We start from the raw sequence: 19,661 nt of genomic DNA, 5'->3' as shown, positions 1-19,661 counted from the left end.
CTCGTGTTTCCATGTGCAAATTAGAATGAGGATCATGCCTCTACGCTGTGACAACCCTTCAGATATTTGTAGACAGATATTAAGTCTCCTCTTAGCCTTTTTTTTTTCAAGCTAAACATTCCCAGATCCCTTAACCATTTCTTGTAGGACATACTTTGCTGTCCGCTCACCATCCTGGTCGCTCTTCTCTGAACTTGCTCAAGTTTTTCTATGTCTTTTTTAAAAATGTGGTGCCCAGAACTGGACACAGTATTCCAGATGAGGCCTGATGAAGGAGGAGTAGAGGGTGATAATTACTTCATGTCATTTAGACTATATGCTTCTCTTAATACATGCCTTTTTTGCTGCTGCATCATATTGTTTACTCATGTGCAGTCTGTGATCTATTAGTATACCCAAGTCTTTTTCACACGTGCTGTTGCATTGTTCTACTCCTCCTATTCTGTAGATGTAATTTTTGTTTTTCTTTCCCAGTTGTAGAATCTTGCATTTCTCTCAGTTAAATACCATTCTATTAGTTGCTGCCTATTTTTCAAGCTTATCTAAATTATTACTAATGAGAATTTCATCCTTCGGAATCTCCCATCCTTCTTGGACATTTCTGTCCTTTAGAACTTCCAGCCATTGGACCATTCCTACACTCTTTCTGAGTCCATTAAAATTTGCCTTTCTGAAGTCCAACCTTAAAGTCTGAGGTCTCCCCCTCTTGTAATCCAAAATTCGAGGATAGCATACTTTCTCAACCATTTCCTCCCTGTTTTTAGGAATTAGGTCCAAAATTGCAGATCCTCTTGTTCTCTTCTCTACCTTTTAAAATATAAAGTTGTCATCAAGACAAGATAAAATATTTCTGGACCCATTACTTTTGCCTGAGAGAGATTCCCAAGGAATATCTGGATAGTTAAATTCTCCCATGATCACTATGTTTTACTTTTTTGAGAACAGAGACTCTGATGGAAAAAGAGTTCATCCATATCTTCAGTCGGTCCAAGTGGCCTATAGCAAACACACAATAGTGTCCTTTCTGTTCTCTCATTGTATTCTTACTCAATAGAGAGTGATTCACCATGTATATGGCTTCTTCATGCTTTAAAAAGGTAAAACAAAATACAGAAAAACATTTCGCATAACTGACTTACTAGTCAACTTATTCATGTATGGTAGTTATATATGGTGGAGGTTATACATGGAGGTTATGTATGGTGGAGGTTACACATGGTGGAGGTTACATATGGAGGTTATGTATGGTGGAGCTTATACACGGAGGTATACACAGAGGTTATGTATGGTAGAGGCTATACTGTACATGCTGGAGGTTATACATGGAGGTTATATATGGTGGAGGTTATACACAGAGGTTATGTATGGTGGAGGTTATACATGGTGGAAGTTATATATGGTGGAGGTTATACATTGTGGAGGTTATACATGGAGGTTATGTATGGTGGAGGTTATACATGAGGGTATACACGGAGGTAATGTATGGTGGAGGTTATAAATGGAGGTTATACATGGTGGAGGTTATACACAGAGGTTATGTATGGTGGAGGTTATACAACCCCTGGCACAAAACTAAAGTAATTTCAAATGGCAACTTTCTGGCTTTAAGAAACACTAAAAGAAATCAAGAACAAAAAATGTGGTAGTCAGTAATGGTTACTTTTTTTACCAAGCATAGGGGAAAAATTATGGAATCACTCAATTCTGGGGAAAAATTATGGAATCATGAAAAACAAACAAAAAAACCACTCCAACACATCACTAGTATTTTGTTGCACCACCTCTGGCTTTTATAACAGCTTGCAGTCTCTGAGGCATGGACTTAATGAGTGTCAAACAGTACTCTTCATCAATCTGGCTCCGACTTTCTCTGATTGCTGTTGCCAGATCAGCTTTGCAGGTTGGAGCCTTGTCATAGACCATTTTGTTCAACTTCCACCAAAGATTTTCAATTGGATTGAGATCTGGACTATTTGCAGATGATGACATTGACGTTATGTGTCTTTTTTCAAGGAATGTTTTCACAGTTTTTGCTCTATGGCAGGATGCATTATCATCTTGAAAAATGATTTCATCATCCCCAAACATCCTTTCAATTGATGGGATAAGAAAAGTGTCCAAAATATCAACATAAACTTGTGCATTTATTGAAGATGTAATGACAGCCATCTCCCTAGTGCCTTTACCTGACACGCAGCCGCATATCATCAATGACTATGGAAATTTGCATGTTCTCTTCAGGCACTCATCTTTATAAATCTCATTGGAACGGCACCAGACAAAAGTTCCAGCATTATCACCTTGCCCAATGCAGATTCGTGATTCATCATTGAATATGACTTTCATCTAGTAATCCACAGTCCAAGGTTGCTTTTCCTTAGCCCATTGTAACCTTGTTTTTTTCTGTTTAGGTGTTAATGATGGCTTTTCTTTAGCTTTTCTGTATGTAAATCCCATTTCCTTTAGGCGGTTTCTTACAGTTTGGTCACAGACTCCAGTTTCCTCCCATTCGTTCCTCATTTGTTTTGTTGTGCATGTCCTGTTTTGGAGACATATTGCTTTAAGTTTCCGGTCTTGACGCTTTGATGTCTTCCTTGGTCTGCCAGTATGTTTGCCTTTAACAACCTTCCCATGTTGTTTGTATTTGTTCCAGATTTTAGGCACAGCTGACTGTGAACAACCAACATCTTTTGCAACATTGCGTGATGATTTACCCTCTTTTAAGAATTTGACAATCCTCTCCTTTGTTTCAATTGACATCTCTTGTGTTGGAGCCATGATTCATGTCTGTCCACTTGGTGCAACAGCTCTCCAAGGTGTGATCACTCCTTTTTAGATGCAGACTAACAAGCAGATCTAATCTGATGCAGGTGTTAGTTTTGGGTATGAAAATTTACAGGGTGATTCCATAATTTTTTCCTCAGAATTGAGTGATTCCATAATTTTTCCCCTATGCTTAGTTAAAAAAAAGTAACCATTACTGACTACCACATTTTTTGGTCTTGATTTAGTGTTTCTTAAAGCCAGAAAGTTGCCATTTGAAATGACTTTAGTTTTGTGCCATTTATGTGATCTGCTTTTTTTCTACAAAATTAAACAACTGAATGAACATCCTCCAAGGCCGGTGATTCCATAATTTTTGCCAGGGGTTGTACATGGTGGAAGTTATACATGGTGGAGGTTATATATGGTGGTTATACACAAAGGTTATGTATGGTGAAAGTTATACACGGAGGTTATGTATGGTAGAGGTTATACACGGTGGAGGTTATGTATGATGGATTTTCTGTATGGTGGAGGTTATACACGGTGGAGGTTATGTATGGTGGAGGTTATACACGGTGGAGGTTATGTATGGTGGAGGTTATACACGGAGGTTATGTATGATGGAGGTTATACATGGAGGTTATGTATGGTGGAGGTTATGTATGATGGATTTTCTGTATGGTGGAGGTTATACATGGAGGTTATGTATGGTGGAGGTTATACATGGAGGTTATGTATGGTGGAGGTTATACATGGAGGTTATGTATGGTGGAGGTTATACATGGAGGTTATGTATGATGGAGGTTATGTATGGTGGAGGTTATGTATGATGGATTTTCTGTATGGTGGAGGTTATACACAGAGGTTATGTATGGTGGAGGTTATGTATGATGGATTTTCTGTATGGTGGAGGTTATACATGGTGGAGGTTATGTATGGTGGAGGTTATATATGGTAGAGGTTATATATGGTGGAGGTTATGTATGATGGAATTTATGTATGGTGGAGGTTATACATTGAGGTTTGGAGCCTCCATGTTTCCTGTCAGTGAGGAGGACCAGGGAATACCTCATTACTTCGGACAGTAGTGAGTAGAGAAGAGCCATGTGTGAGGGTGACTAGTGAGGGAAGTGCTGGGGAGCCCACAGTGAGGAGGAATGTGAGGCAGGAATGTGTGGGGAACATGGAGCAGCAGAAGTGAGGGCGGATGAGAGGAATGTGTAACATGAGTGAGTAGAGGGAATGTGGAGGAGGCGCTGCCGGGCTCCCTCCTGCCAGTGACCAGGCAGCTCCCCGCCGCTGATTGGTCCCGCCGCTGTCAGTCCTGAGGGTGGGCGGCGCGGAGCTGCCCGGGGTCTGGCAGAGGCTGTGGTGCCTACAGTGTGTGTGTGCACGCCCCTGAGACACACGGGTCCGACACAGCGCAGCAGCAGCAGCAGCAGCAGGGAGACCCAGGCTGGCAGCATGGCCACTGCTCCCTAACAGCCGGGCGGAATAGCACCATGCCTGAGTGCCAGGGTGTCAGGAGCACATAAGAGGATAACGCGGAGGGAGCCGCCGCCGCCTCTGGATTACTGGTGGCCGGGAGTTGGGATGTGCCTGTAGCGGAGATGCTGCACACACTGGGGGGCCGCTGCCGGGTGTAGACCTGCTGCATACATGTGTGCTGGATTCCATCCGCAGGAGAGGAGCGGTGCACAGCATGAGCAGGTATGGAGCTACTACTGGGCGGGAGGGGGGCACGGCAGCCTCCTGTGGCACCGCCAGCCGGGCAGCATCACCACAGTCACCCAGGAGAGCAAGCTGTGGGGAAAGTGATCAGGAGTGGTGGAGAACTTCCCACAGGGCTGGAGACCACCATGGCTGGCAGGACTTGTCATGGGGTCACTGCTGCTCTACCTGTCTGCAGACCCCAGAGGAGCTGAGGAAGGGGGTCTGGCTGTGCTGCTGAGGCAGATGGCACAATGTCATCCATCTATCTTATCTGTAGATCTACTCTTTCTCTTCCTTCTTTCTTTTTCTTGCCAGGACTCCTTACTTTCCCAGCATCATCTCCCATGTGTGACATGTAGTAGTGTGTGCAGCATGTAGCAGAGCTGTGAGAGCTGCCTCAGCTGCTGTGCCCTCCTGGCATTCTGCCCAGTGGGGTGATAGGTGGTGCTTAGAAGTTGGAGATTTTCTTATCTGAGGGTCCGGCTGCCCTGTCTGGCCCATCACTCACTGGTAACATGCCCCAGACTAATGCATTTACTGCATCTTTGTGGGAAACTTCTAAGTGTTGGCAGCTAGGCTTACAATTTATATAACTGAAGTATATAAATACATATGTGCACTTATATGGCTATAGATTCATCTACCTACATACAGTCTGTCACTCATACACTAACATGAAGTACACACATTCAGCTATACACACATACACCTACCTACATGCACACACCTATGTACATGCATACAACTACCTACATATACACACACCTGCCTACATACACACAACTACCTACATACACACACTGCTACACTCACAGATTCACACACACACCTACCTACATGCACACACATATCTACATATACACACACCTGCCTACATTCACACACACAGCTACACTCACAGATTCACACACCTACCTACACACATCTACCTACATGCACACACACCTACCTATATACACACCTACCTACATGCGCACACACACCTACCTACGTGCACACACACCTACCTACATGCACACACACCTACCTATATACACACCTACCTACATGCGCACACACACCTATGTACATGCACACACACCTACCTACGTGCACACACACCTACCTACATGCACACACACCTTTGTACATGCACACAACTACCTACATGCACACAACTACCTACATGCACACAGCTACACTGACAAATTCACACACTCAGACCTATACATAAGCACACACCTACTTACATACATAAGCATTCACATACACTTATATGAATACACACTCACCTTTGCACAAACTCATCTACACATTCATCTCACTACATCTAAACACACACACACCTGATTACACATTCTTGCATACACACACTCATATACTTACATTTATGCGGATATAAAGTATATATGTGTGTGTATGTGTATGTATATAAATCTATACCAACGCACTGATTTCGCACACACGTTTCTACTAAATACCCATGATGTTGTATGTACCAATAAAGCACATCATATCCCTGCCTCCGTTCTTACATTTATTTTCCTCCTGATTATTCCCATAGGATTTTATTTTGAATATAGAAGTTATAAGATCATTCATTGTCTCCTAATAAACATGCCTGTATGAGCCTTTCTATGCTTAGTTCCTTTGTTGTCGGGGCTGACACAGCGCGCGAGCTCAGCTATGTCCCCATGTTTGTGTGTGCTTATATCACTGTCGCGTGTTTATTGTGGACATGTTACATTTCTTAAGTATGTTATAGCCGGGCTCTTGCAGTATCATTAAGCCGCCAAAAACAATATAATTTATTTTGAAAATAATTTCTTCTGTGCTCCGTCTCCTGCAGATAATAGATGGTGTTATATGCTCCATATAGGTTTTATTATGGTGCCATCCCATGTCATGTATGAGGAGTTTGGAAGTTTCTTTCCTATCTATCCTCCAGCGGATGGGTCCCACGAGGAAGCCTAGCCCAGCCTGTGTTATATTAGGACAGAAGAGGTTACAGCAGATCATGATTGACTGAACAAGAGCAATCACTTAGTTTATTCCCTCTTGCCTATTTGGTACAAATAGCGACAAAGGAGAAAAGGTAACAAGTGTCCCTTCCCCTCCGCATACAAATTGTATGGACTCGCTACTTATAACAGCAAGAGGTTTTGTGACACTTTGCTCAAAATTTCTATCCCGTGGGAACTGCCATTATTGTATTTTTAAAGTGTGAAATTGACAGGTTGGGCAGTTTCATAAATTCAGCTGTCAGATTGTGCCCAGTTAAAATAGCTAAGAGCTGTAAATATGCCAGCAAGGGGTTTGTGAGCAACAAGCCTGTGCAGTTTTATTTTATTTAGTCTGATCGGGCGAGGAGGGGGCCTGCAGATTTAATTAGCCACTTGATTTTTTCTCGACTTAGTATTCCAATTTTAGTTTTGCCTCTGGCGGGGGGATGGGGATATTATTGGGGGTGTAGAGAGTAGGAGTGAGAAGACACATTTAGACCAGCCTGAAAATGAGATTCTGAGTGTAAGCAACACCTGCCTCCATTTACCGCTGTACTTTTTGTTCTCATAAACTTCTAAACGTCTTTCATCCTTTTCTTTGCTCTTTTGGGTCTTGTTTCTAGTTTTGCATAAAGATGCTTTTTTTTTTATAATAAATCCTTGACTTTGAAATAATAATTATCAGGGACTATTTTTGAAGTTGTACCCGCAGGCACCAGGCACTTTATTTCTTTTTACTGCATATTATGCATTGAGATTGCTTAAGATACTCCGTCATAAGTTCCTCTATGTGATAGGAAAGCAGCTAAAGTAAACAACAAAAAAAGTCCTGCTATATAAAAGACAATATCTATTGTTTATTGTTATTAATTGCTTATTTATAAACACTCAAGCAGAGATAATCTAACTGATATTATATGATTTACTAAATATTATACTATATACAGTATATTGTGTGCATATAAATATATATATATATATATATATATATTATAGTACATTTTCTCTTAAAATAAATTCCTATTATACGACGTTATTTTCCATATATATATTATTAATACATCAAATTATTTAAGTATATATGCAGTGTGTGTGTGTGTATATATACATATATAGGTATTTTAGTCTCCGGAGAACACCATTATCCTTATTGTTGCGCACACCATACACACAGCCATGTTTGTGAGCGTGAACATACTAAGGGCTGCTTAACCTAATGATGGGAGTGTGATTTCCTTGTCCCTGCTGCTGTATGGTGAGCCACTAGGGGCCTGTAGAAACTACACTTGTGCAGTAAATACAACTGTTAAGCATATGCTAAGCCATTTAGCATACATGGCTGTTGTACAACAAAGCCAGAGCAATAGACCCTTCTCTCGATGTCCTTGTGGTGAGGTTTAGGATTCCAGATCAAGCTTTTTTTCCAGCATTCCTTGCCCCTCTCCACTCCCTAGATCTCTTGTCGAGGTGCACCCGTTGGTAGAAGCTCTTACTTTATCTACTCTCTAGAAAGAGTTAACGGACATCAGCTTTATCGACTCCAGACTATAATGCAAACAAAACAATGGCTAAAGACGCAGATAGAAGCGATACTGAAAATGAGCTGTCTTAAGACAGGAGTGTGGTCAGCAGTGGAAAGACACAAATCGAAGATCCACCGCACACTTTTTGAGTGTCAGTTTCACAAATCCAGAGTCGACCAAGCATGGCGACTTTGATAGACATTAGGCAATGAGGTCAACTATGCTTACATGGTTCCTTTTGTTGATTTTTTTTACAAGCCTATTTGTAAGAGTATGTAGATGTGAAAATTTCCATTTTGAGTTCCCTTCAAAAAGACAGTTGCGTTGCCAGCTTTTGATAGGAAGCTAATGTGAATTTCAGGGAAAGCAGATGCATTATGGATGCCACCGTAAACCTATTTGTTACTGAGATACTGGCATCCTTTAACTTGCATTACACTCACCATTTTCGTTATTTTATAGTTGAGTATTTTCATTTATCCAGATCCCCCCTCCAGCATGGATGTCACACTTCATCATGTCATTTTAGCCACAGATCAGTGACATACTGTAGTCATCCTTTTACAATGTAAGACATACTCAGCGGGTGTTCTAGATGCATGCTCTTAACAATAATATTTGCTTTGTATTGTCTTTTTTTTATCATTGAGTTTCCTGAAGGTCGAGAAAATCTGATACTATATTATATTCAGGTAGAGAAAATTTGACAAGCGCCGATTTTCTGTGAGGTATCTGCTTTACATGACTACAGATGATGTTAAAAATGCCTGAAATAATACCAGGTTCTTATATATTGTACAAAGCCTTGCTACCTTATTATTACAGGATTGTGCTTGCTGGAAATTTCTGACTCTGCGGGTGTATACGGTCTATATGATCTACCAGAATTGGTTATCACATTTTGTCTAATGATGAATTTTTGACTTTTTAGACCTCCATTTATTTTTAAGTTGGTGTCAGCTATATATTATGCTTTACTTAATTTTGACATTTCATTTTAAAAAGTGACCGACTAGTCCCATATGTTTTACATTGTTATGCAAATCTGTTGCTTTTGCTCTTCGCATTATTTTACCCCCTACTAAATCCAAGCTGAAGCGTCCATCACATATACATAACTATTTATTTTACATTCATGTGATGTATCATTAAAAGTAATATACATTGGTCCCACTAGTACCAATTAAAAAAGGAAAATACCATCAGGAGGGGAACGATTGCTGTAAGCCCTTACATTTCCTCCGAGTGATTTCTTTTCTTTTTTTTTTTTTTTTGTATTTCTTTTAAATGATTTTTATTAGTAGTACAAAAAATAGCTAAATATTACTTTTAATCTTAACGCAAAATATACTTAGGTCCATGAAAAGCAATGAAAATATCACGTCAATGGCATGATGCACTTTAGGGTGTTGTCCAGTTATGTGAGAAGGCGGGCGATTATTCAGGGTCACATTACAGTGAAATGTAGGCAGGAATGGCACTGAAATTGCCACTGTAATGGGTGACTTGCGCGTCTGACATATAGAAATAAATTGCCAATATAATTCTTTTTTTGACAAGTCCGCATTTTCTTCTATTTCGATAGCTTGGGTGACGTGACCAGCAGTTTTGTGGAAGGTTTATGTGTTTCTGTCCTTTGCTGTAGCTGTTGACTCATGGGTTTTCTGTCAGAGTGGAAGCTTTACTAGGGAAGGAAGACCTACGTGAATGAGACACAAGCATGGCGTAGGCCAGACTTCTCACAAATGGAATGCAGAGAATTTTCTTCTCCCTCTGCCTGCCAGCCTGTTCTGATCCCATTCACATTGCTTTGCTCACGTCTCGGCACAACTTTACCTATACCCTTTCAGCACCATAACAGTTATTTATCCTTGGTGACTGGAAAACCAAGTTCATTCATTTTTTTTCCTTTGGTTTATCTTGGGAATAAGATCAGCTAGCCTTTATAACCTCAGCAGCATAATTATACATTCTGATATCTTTTCTTCCATTGACTTAATTAGCTATCCAAATGTATTCTTAGGCTTCACAAACCTGATCTGTATTCATATAATGCTGTTCTGTTTGCACTGCTGTCTGGCAGTTTCATGGTCAATGTGGCTTTTATAGTAGCTAATGCAGTCCTTCACGTACATTCATACAATGTATGTTTAGATTATGGCTACAATACTGCTCCCTACAAACATACATCAGTTAGAAGTTGGTATTTTTGCTGCGTTTTTGTGGTCATGCCCAGTAGCCTTTTTTTTTCACCAAAAATTACCATGTTCTTAAGCCTATCGTATTTGTGCTTCCAAAATAATCATATTGCTTCCAGATTATTTGCAATGGAAGCAAAATCAGTAGATGATTGACATACTGACATAGTGTGGCTTTTTAATTTGCTGAGATTGATTTTCACTGTCCAACTGTTTGATACTTTCTCAAAATAAACAGGGCCTATGGTATCAGGTGGCCCCTCGTCCTTAAATATAGCATTAAGTGATTTCATATAAATATAATCATCTGAGCCAATTAGAATTGTTAAATATAAATGTATCCCCTATATTTTTTAACTAAATGCTAATACATATTTTTTCTAATCTGTTTTTAAGATTGTTGATTATTAGTTCTGTATTCTGTACTTGATTTTTGGAATGACCATTTTCCCTTGAAAGCTGTTACCAGCATTCTAAGATGTTGTATGGGTAAAGCCAACCACACAAACCATAGGAACATGTGGTCCTGAGATGACCTGTGTATAGGTCACTGGGCAGAGATGAGAAGGGTGAACTCCTGTTGAATGCTAGTTTTGCTGACTGTTATTCCCATAAACATGCACATGTAGTATCAATGGCTAGAGATGAAGAATCTGCTGGAAAGCACCTCTGGTGAAAGCACATTTCCCATGAAATCAAAGGATGAGGCATGTTGAAATCCAATATGCCTTATCCTTCTTTCTCATGGCATCTCCCATTAGGAAGCGTCAATACACCCACTTAATCATTAGATGTCTGCTAACTCTCCCAGAGCAGTTGGGTTCTTCAATCTTCCATCCAATGTGTATTGGCATCTTTACCTGCCATTGTAATCCTGCTTGGGATAATGGTGAGATGATCCCTGAAAAGTGATCTCTACATAATAGGAAATGCCAGTTTATTATTGAGTTCTCATGACAATGTGGACAATTGCCGAATTTCTGGATTTTTTGCAATATAGGTGGTGACATGGAAAAATGTAAAAATAAAATCATTAAATTTTAAAAATATTTGTTTAAGATAGAAACTTACCGTATATATCTCTAAGGACTAGATTTATTTAGAGCTTTCCATATACTTGACTAGGAGTCTTCTTAGAGACAGCACAGAAATCATCAGTTGCCATCCCTAGGATCAGCCCCCACGAACAAATATAGTCTTAGCAATTAAAAGGGAAGTATCATTCTTTGTCTTCAAGAGCGCTCTTGAAGATTGACAGTTCGAACTACTTATGCGCTTTCCAATACGAATGAACAGGCAACTTTGACTTTGCAGCATTGGAGAAGAGGAAAGGGCCTGACCCTGGTTTCATCCAACAATCCGGGCCACATTCAAGGCAGCATAGAAAATCAGTCAGGAAATCGGCCACTTCTGAGACTGCATAAATAGCTGATAGTGTAGGCTACAAGCAGTGCACAATGGAATTCTAGGAATGAAGAGGTTTTTTAATAAGAGGTATATTTCAAAAGTTGCTTGTTTTGTCAATTGTAATTTTTCTTATTTAATAAGATGAGACAATCCCTATAAGTCCAGTATAATATACAATATTTAAGTCATGTTTATATTAACTCAAAGAATCCATTGAAGCCACAGAACAGGACCCAGCTTGGGAAGCGTACTTTGGCCCATGTGTGGCTGGCTTAAATCACTTTAAGTGTCTGGTTAATTCAGTGTAGATTACCTACTAAACTTCTCAAAATTGACTTTTCCTACTGCCTCGGAAGACCTGCTATGAAATCAGGGGAAAAAAAACGTTAACAAAATATTTTAGGTTTCTGGTTAAAGCATAATGGATGATTTTGGCAAGATGTAAAGTTCAAGAATGAGCAGTAGGGGGAAAAAATGTAATGCATTACAGCTCTTGGCTTCACTTTGTATAATGAAGGAAACACCAAGCCACATTAAACTGAAGCCACAGTCCACAGAGGATAATTCACAGGACAAAGAGCTTCAAAGTTTCCTTTATATCGTTTACAAGAGAAAAAAAGAAGTGTGTATCTTAGAAAGTTCACTGCAGCTGTCTTTGCCCAAATGCTTATGTTTTGGGAGTAGTGATGGATGTTCAGTGCCTGTAGCCAGTTGTGGAGTTTGCTGGGAGGTCAGTGATACTAATGGAAGGTTGTAATCTACTGTTGAAATATAGTAATAAGTAACGTGGTATCAAGGCATACAGCCAAATACCATTTACAGTTCCTTGAAAAAGTATTCATACCCTGTGTAGTCTTCCAAATTTGTTCACTTAAATGTTTGTGATATACTAGCACAAATTAGAAAGTATTTATGAAGTTTAAAGGCACAACTGCAAACCAATCAAGAAATGGCTGTCCACCTAAACTGACATCCCAAGCAAGGAGAGCTCTAATTGAAGAAGCAGCCGAGAGGCCCATGGTTAGTCTGGAAAAGCTGCAGAGACCTACAACTCATATTGGAGAATATATACACAGGATAACTATTTGCAATTTATTCCAAAAATCTGGCCTTTATGGAAGAGTGGGAAGAAGAAAGACATTTTTTTTAAAGCAAGCCTTAAGAAGTCCTGTTTGTAGTTTGCAAAATGCCATGTAGGGGGACACAACTAGCATGTGGAAGAAGGTGCTCTTGTCAGATGAGATCAAAGTAGAACTTTTTGGGCTAAATTCAAAACCCTATGTGTAGCGGAAAACTAGCACTGCACATCATCTTGAAAAAAACACCCCCACCGTCAAACGTGGTAGCAGCATCAAGCTGTGGGTATGCTTTTTTTCAGCAGGGACAGGAAAAAAGTCAGCGTTGATGGGAAGACGGATGACGCTAAATGCAAGGCAATCCTTGAGGAAAACCTGTTAGAGGCTGTAAAAGACTTCAGACTGGGGTATAGATTCACCTACCAGCAGGACAACAACACTAAACATACTGCAAAAGTGCAAATGGATTGGTTTAGAACAAAGCATATTCATGTATTTGAATGGTCCAGTCACTGTCCAGACATAAATGTCAATGATAATTTGTGGCAAGATTTGAAAATTGCTGTTCAAACACTGCTCTCCAATCCCACTGAGCTAGAGCTAGCTTGCAAAGAAGAATGGGCTAAAATGTCAGTATCTAGATGTTCAAAACTTATAGAGACATACCCCAAAAGACTTACAGCAGTAATAGCAGCAAAAAGTGGTCATTCAAAGTATCAGACCACATGGGGGCTGAATACAAATGCACGTCACAATTTTCAGATTTACAATTAGAAAACCACGTATCATTTCTTTTAAACCTCACAAGTAGCTGCTACTTTGTCTTGCTATGTCACATAAAATCCAAATAAAAAACTTTTAGGTTCGTGAGTGTAACGTGAACAAAATGTGAAAATGTTCTCGGGGTATGAATACTTTTCTTCATGGCACTATATCTCATAGTTATCCAAAAATAACTTCAAAATTAGTTATCACCAGAATGTTTCCTAAATATACTATGGGTAATCTCTAGTGCTGAAAATGTGGAATATCAATTTAATGTCTGTACTTCATTCCAGTCGTAGTCAGTCTTAACAATTCATATAGAATGCTAGGGTAGCCCTTGAAATGATTGGTGGCCATTTAGAGCCTAGATTTCATGTATGTTATCTTCTGACATATCTCTTTGATGTCTGTCATGCCGTGCTTTTTGTTTGATGTTATGTCCTTTTTTAGACCGCTTGCTGTGTAGTTTTGTAAAGTGATTTTGTCTATAAAGAATGATTATTAAAAGTAGTTCACTTTGTGCCACGGTGTACACCCATCTGCCATAACATTAAAAACAATGATAGATGAAGTCAGTAACATTGATAATCTAATGATAATGGCATGGGGTGATACATTGAGTATTAAGCAACCAATGAACCATTAGTTCTTGAGGTTAGCTTGTTGACAGGATAGAAGAAAGGGGAAACTGTATGCATATGATTAACTTTAAAGGGAGTCTGTCACTCACAAAATGCATTTTAAAAGGGCTTTACAGTATTGTGGGGGACCTAGCCCCTAAAAAAACCATACTAGCACGATACCTGTTACTAGTACATTGCCTTAGCAAATAACTTTTAATTCATATGCAATCTTCGGTGACCTCTTGGCTTAGCCAAGAGTTTGGTGCACCATTATGCCTCCTCATTTGCATATTGGCACCCTTCCATCTCTTCCAGCAACATTTAGACAGTGCTTGCTCAGGGAAGCGAGCACTGTCTATACTGTAGCACAGATTACTAAAGTTGTTAATGCCTTACTATGATAGAAAGGTGTCATCACGCATAGTGTATGGGGCTACACAGCTGCTGACCAGTCAAAAAGACCATACTGAGTTTGTTCATTTCCCAGAATGAGCATGTGATTATCAAAACTAAATCATGGACCAAAGGATGGAGGTGGACTAGTCTGCTACATTACATTTACTTTTATATTGTGTGTACTGTTGGGTTCTTGGTGTCATTTAAGGAGTAAACAAGAGCGCCAAGATGCACTATAGGAAGGAGACAAGCTAGCGGAGGTAGTGTGATGCTCTGGGCAATGGACTTCTGGAAAACCTTTTATTCAACCATTTATGTGGATGTTAACATATCCTAACAACTTTTGAGGACCAATCATGAAATGGATTGCTTCATGAAACATTGCAAAGAGTTCAAGATGTTGGCCTCTAAATTTCTCTGGTTTCAATCTGATCAATTTTCGGTGGGACAACATGCTGGAACCTTGAAAGACTCCCAAGTTGTAATTCATAGGACTTGAAGGATTTGCTGCACAGTACATATTCGATGATCTTGTGCAGTTGATGCCTTAGCAAGTGAAAGGTGTTTTTTTTTTTTTTTTACACAATGGGAAGCTATGCCACATTGGGCAACCAATTTTAATGTTATGTGTAATGGCTGAGCAGTATGTATAAAGACTTAAAGTAGCCTTTACTGTTTGAAGGACCTACTGACCTTTCTCAATGGTTTTTGGTCAACATAAGAAAATATAACGTTACAAGAAGACGCTAAAACTTCAGTTTCTTTTAGTTGAAAATCTCAGTTGACTTAACAGTTGTAAAAAAAAAACCCAGACAAAAAACAGCAATTGGCTATTGGAGAAAAGATTAACAATAACTACACAGGGTGAAGTTTGAAGCCTCTTTAATAAGTGCAGGAGCTGATATACTGTATCTGACACTTCTGGGACATTCTGACTCTATAAATAATACAATAATACAGGTTGCAATTTATTTGAATTATGAAAGCTGCTGGTTAGGGTTGATGTGAATCGATTGACCCAGTCTATTGGCCACGTCGTTATGGTTGCTGGATGCGAGTCATGAGAACTGCTGCCTACCAGTTGGCAAGTGCAGCTCTTCTTTTGATTAGCCAGCCTAGCACAATGTCTCTTGAGCGTCACACCATAACGATAACATCACACCAGGCTGGCTAATCAAACAAAAGCCGTGGATTCCAGTAAAGTCAGAGGTGGTTCTCAGGACTTCCATTCAGCACCTGATGGGCCAGGTTCTACTATCTGATTCACACCAGTTCTATTAGTATATGCCAAACTTCCAGTATTACCCTTTATTGATGACCACTTATTCTGCATGTTGCATGCATCATACTGGAGGGGTAGTCGTCTTTGCTACAGTTCAGTCATGCCTCGTGTTGGAATGTGACTTCTGGGAGCACTCTACTTACTGTAGTTGACGTCCAGTTGTTCAGGCCCATTGTACGAGCTCCTGACAGATAACACCCATCTGAGACATATCTCTGTGTGCAGCTTGCTGGCAGCCCTCCAACCCTTTTCTATTTAGAAAACTGTCATGAAGTATGTAAGACTATATACATTATCACCCTTCACCAGTGTATAAATAAAATCTGTGGATTATTTTCTCGCTGTTCCTTCCACTAGCATATTAAGTAGAGCGCACGTTCCGTGATCTAATTTACAAGTGGTCGGACATCTTTTTCTCCTTTATCTTGCTTGTTATAGAATTGATGACATAAATGCTGAGAGTCAGCTCCCAGGTCTCAATGGTGTAAAGATACTAGAAGTCTAGAGACTAGATATGGAAAATATTTGGTCTAAGTGGCATCTGTAAGATGCAAACTTACTGCAGTGTAATCGTAATGAAATAGTACCAGTCCAGACATGCTCATCCCCCTCACCCTAAGCTGGCGTGATTTATGCAGGCTTCTGTTTAAACCTGCTTTACCCATGCTTCCTGTGTGCTTAAATATTACCTTACATGGCATTACGATTGAACTAAGCAGGGCCCGTGTGCCACTTAAGTACATGATACTGCAGTTTCTAAGGAGATCCTCTTTTGTGCAAAGCTACAAGGTATTTAATTAATGGACCAGGAACAAACATACTCATCTGAATAAAAGAGGGCTACTTTTCAAATACCATGAATTGTTAAGAAAAAAAAAGAATTGCTTTTACGCTGAAAAAAATGGAAGCTTTCCATTTGATTAAATTTGCAATGAATCAGGAGAGGAACTATATGAATGAATAAAAACGACTTTCATACCAACCAAATGCTAAAGGGCGTACTATTCAAGAAGCATAAAGAAACAATGGAGATTAATGATTATCCAGCACAGGAAAATCTTACTGAAGTCAGGAATATATACCCTGAGCTTTGGAAATAAAACTTTCTTAGGAGTCAGACTAATATTTCTGGTAGTCACAAATAATAATTTTCATAATCCAACAATCCAAGGCATTAGATGCCATAAGCTACATTCTAGATACTTTGGCGACCTTGCCTGAATCAATGTATCGTTGTCACATAGTTTAAGACATGCTCAGCATACATTGTCCTTAAAGCGGTTCACTATTAGGACGACCTTTTCTCGATCCATATATTTGCCCCCGTAAAGATAAAAACACTTATATTCACCACCCGTGCCTGTATCCATTCCAGTGGTGTCGCACTTGCATTCCCAAATCTCACGTGTGGCCGTTATGACATAGTAACATAGTTAGTAAGGCCGAAAAAAGACATTTGTCCATCCAGTTCAGCCTATATTCCATCATAATAAATCCCCAGATCTACGTCCTTCTACAGAACCTAATAATTGTATGATACAATATTGTTCTGCTCCAGGAAGACATCCAGGCCTCTCTTGAACCCCTCAACTGAGTTCGCCATCACCACTTCCTCAGGCAAGCAATTCCAGATTCTCACTGCCCTAACAGTAAAGAATCCTCTTCTATGTTGGTGGAAAAACCTTCTCTCCTCCAGATGCAAAGAATGCCCCCTTGTGCCCGTCACCTTCCTTGGTATAAACAGATCCTCAGCGAGATATTTGTATTGTCCCCACATGTGAGCCCTGTGCCCAATCAGCGCTGGGGTCACTGTCCCCACCTTCATATGTATTCGTAATCAAGAGGAAATGAGCAGCCAGCCGTAGTGTTGACTTCCTGTTGATTACGGTTAGTCCAAAGGCAGGGATAGTGACATCAGCGCTTTTTGGCACAGGGCTCATATGCCATAACAACCGCATGTTTACCATCTAGAATAGACAATTTACAAAGAAAAGTGTTCACAAAAAGGTCTGTGTAGCTACAACTTTACATAAACAAGGCGGGTCTGCAATGGTTGCCTATTGCCTATTGACATCAGTGGCTATCCAATGTTTTCTGTATTCTCCAAGAAGATGATGACCAATAACTTTCTTGCAATGGAAGTCAATTGTTATGCAACAGATTCTTCACAGATGGCTGCTTTTGATTGGGGACCAATGGCAGAACCCCGAGAATGAACTTCTCCATTTGATATGCTGCACGCAACTATCTGATCTAACAAAATAATTCAGTTTGTTAGAAAAATGGCGAAGAGATGTAGATTAAAATTGTGTTGTTCTCTTGATGACTTCTGCTCTCTGCTGCAGGTTCCCACACATACAGTCAGTGTAACATAGAGTGTTGCCAGATATCAGTCAATTAAAATTTTTGTTTGTAAGGTTTCTGTGGTGGGCAAGTCATGACAGATCAATGAGAAAGTAAAGTTCAACACACAAATAATATTTGGGAATAACATATAGTGTACTGAAGATCTATAAAATAGCCCGCATGAGGTTATCATATCCTGTACCATTGGTATAAAAGAGGAGAAGATTTGTCTGGAATGGAAGAAGACTGTGACAGTGATAAAAACAGTAAATCATGTCATATCATCATTCGGGCTACTAAAGCCCTAAGGCTTCCTTAGAATCCTACCAAGAGTTCATCAGAAGATAGTAGCTAGAACTGTCTCTATTTTAGTATGCATGGCAAAGTCAGCCTGGTCATGGAGGCTTTGCATTGGGATAGAAAAGAGCTCAATAAATTCTCAGCCAAAATCTAAAATTATGGATAAGATTAAGGTTTTCCACAAGGTCATAATCTTCTGCATCCTGCAGTATTTTGATATTGTGACCAGATAATGGAAATTGTTTTAGCTAATTAATTACCGTATATACTCGAGTATAAGTTGACCTGAGTATAAGCCGAGACCCCTAATTTTGCCACAAAAAGCTGGGAAAACTTAATGACTCGAGTATAAGCATAGGGTGGGAAATGCAGCAGCTACTGGTAAATTTAAAAAATAAAAATAGATATCAATAAAAGTAAATTTAATTGAGACATCAGTAGGTTAAGTGTTTTTGAATATCCATATTGAATCAGGAGCCCCATACAAAATACGCCCCATATAATGCTCCATACAAGCCTACAACCTGCAGTAACCACCGATCGACCAAACCGCTGCATGAACAGCTCTATCCTCGCCTACTGTATTCTCACCCATCCCTTGTAGATTGTGAGCCTTCGCGGGCAGGGTCCTCTCTCCTCCTGTACCAGTTATGACTTGTATTGTTTAAGATTATTGTACTTGTTTTTATAATGGATACCCCTCCTCACATGTAAAGCGCCATGAATAAATGGCGCTATTACAATAAATAATAATAATAATAATACAAAGTACACCCTATATAATGCTCCATACAGTTCATGATGGGCCCCATATAATGCTCCATACAAAATACACCCCATATAATGCTCAATAAAGTTTATGATGGGCCCCATAAGATGCTCCATAGAGACATTTGCCTCATATAATGCTGCACAAAGGTTGATTATAGCCCCATAAGATGCTTTATAAAAACATTTGCCCCATACAATGCTGCATAAAGGTTGATTATGGCCCCATAAGATGCTCCATAGAAACATTTGCCCCATATGTAGCGATTTAAAAAAAGACATACTCGCCTCTTGTCCTGAGCAGTCAGGGACAACGGCACTTGTCCTGAGCAGTCAGGGACACCGGCACTTGCGATATTCACCTGTCCCCATTCCACCACCGCGCACCTCTCCGTCTTCCGGCTCTCTGCAGTGACTGTTCAGGCAGAGGGCGCTCACTAAACACGTCATCGCGCCCTCTTACCTGAAGGTCACAGCCAGAGGATACGGAAGACAGAGCCCGGTGGTGGAACGGGG

At 39.9% G+C, this 19,661-nt stretch overlaps 1 protein-coding gene across 26 annotated transcripts in view; it reads left to right on the top strand.

The window, feature by feature from the left end:
- Positions 1 to 19,661, top strand: part of PTPRD (protein tyrosine phosphatase receptor type D) — a 2,959,440-nt gene that overhangs the window by 2,479,470 nt on the left and 460,309 nt on the right. For 3 of the 26 annotated variants that reach the window (XM_077249216.1, XM_077249214.1, XM_077249215.1), the window contains exon 1: positions 4,136 to 4,476. The exons of 20 other annotated variants lie outside the window; for them this stretch is intronic. The gene's annotated coding sequence lies outside the window, so the exon portion shown is untranslated. Of the gene's footprint in view, positions 1 to 4,133; positions 4,477 to 19,661 lie in introns of those variants that run through there. 3 more of the 26 variants (XM_077249213.1, XM_077249212.1, XM_077249211.1) reach the window with 2 other exon arrangements.

Source organism: Ranitomeya variabilis, chromosome 1 (assembly GCF_051348905.1).
Source record: "Ranitomeya variabilis isolate aRanVar5 chromosome 1, aRanVar5.hap1, whole genome shotgun sequence".
Classification (NCBI taxonomy): domain Eukaryota; kingdom Metazoa; phylum Chordata; class Amphibia; order Anura; family Dendrobatidae; genus Ranitomeya; species Ranitomeya variabilis.
This window is presented reverse-complemented; position numbering and strand designations above follow the sequence as displayed.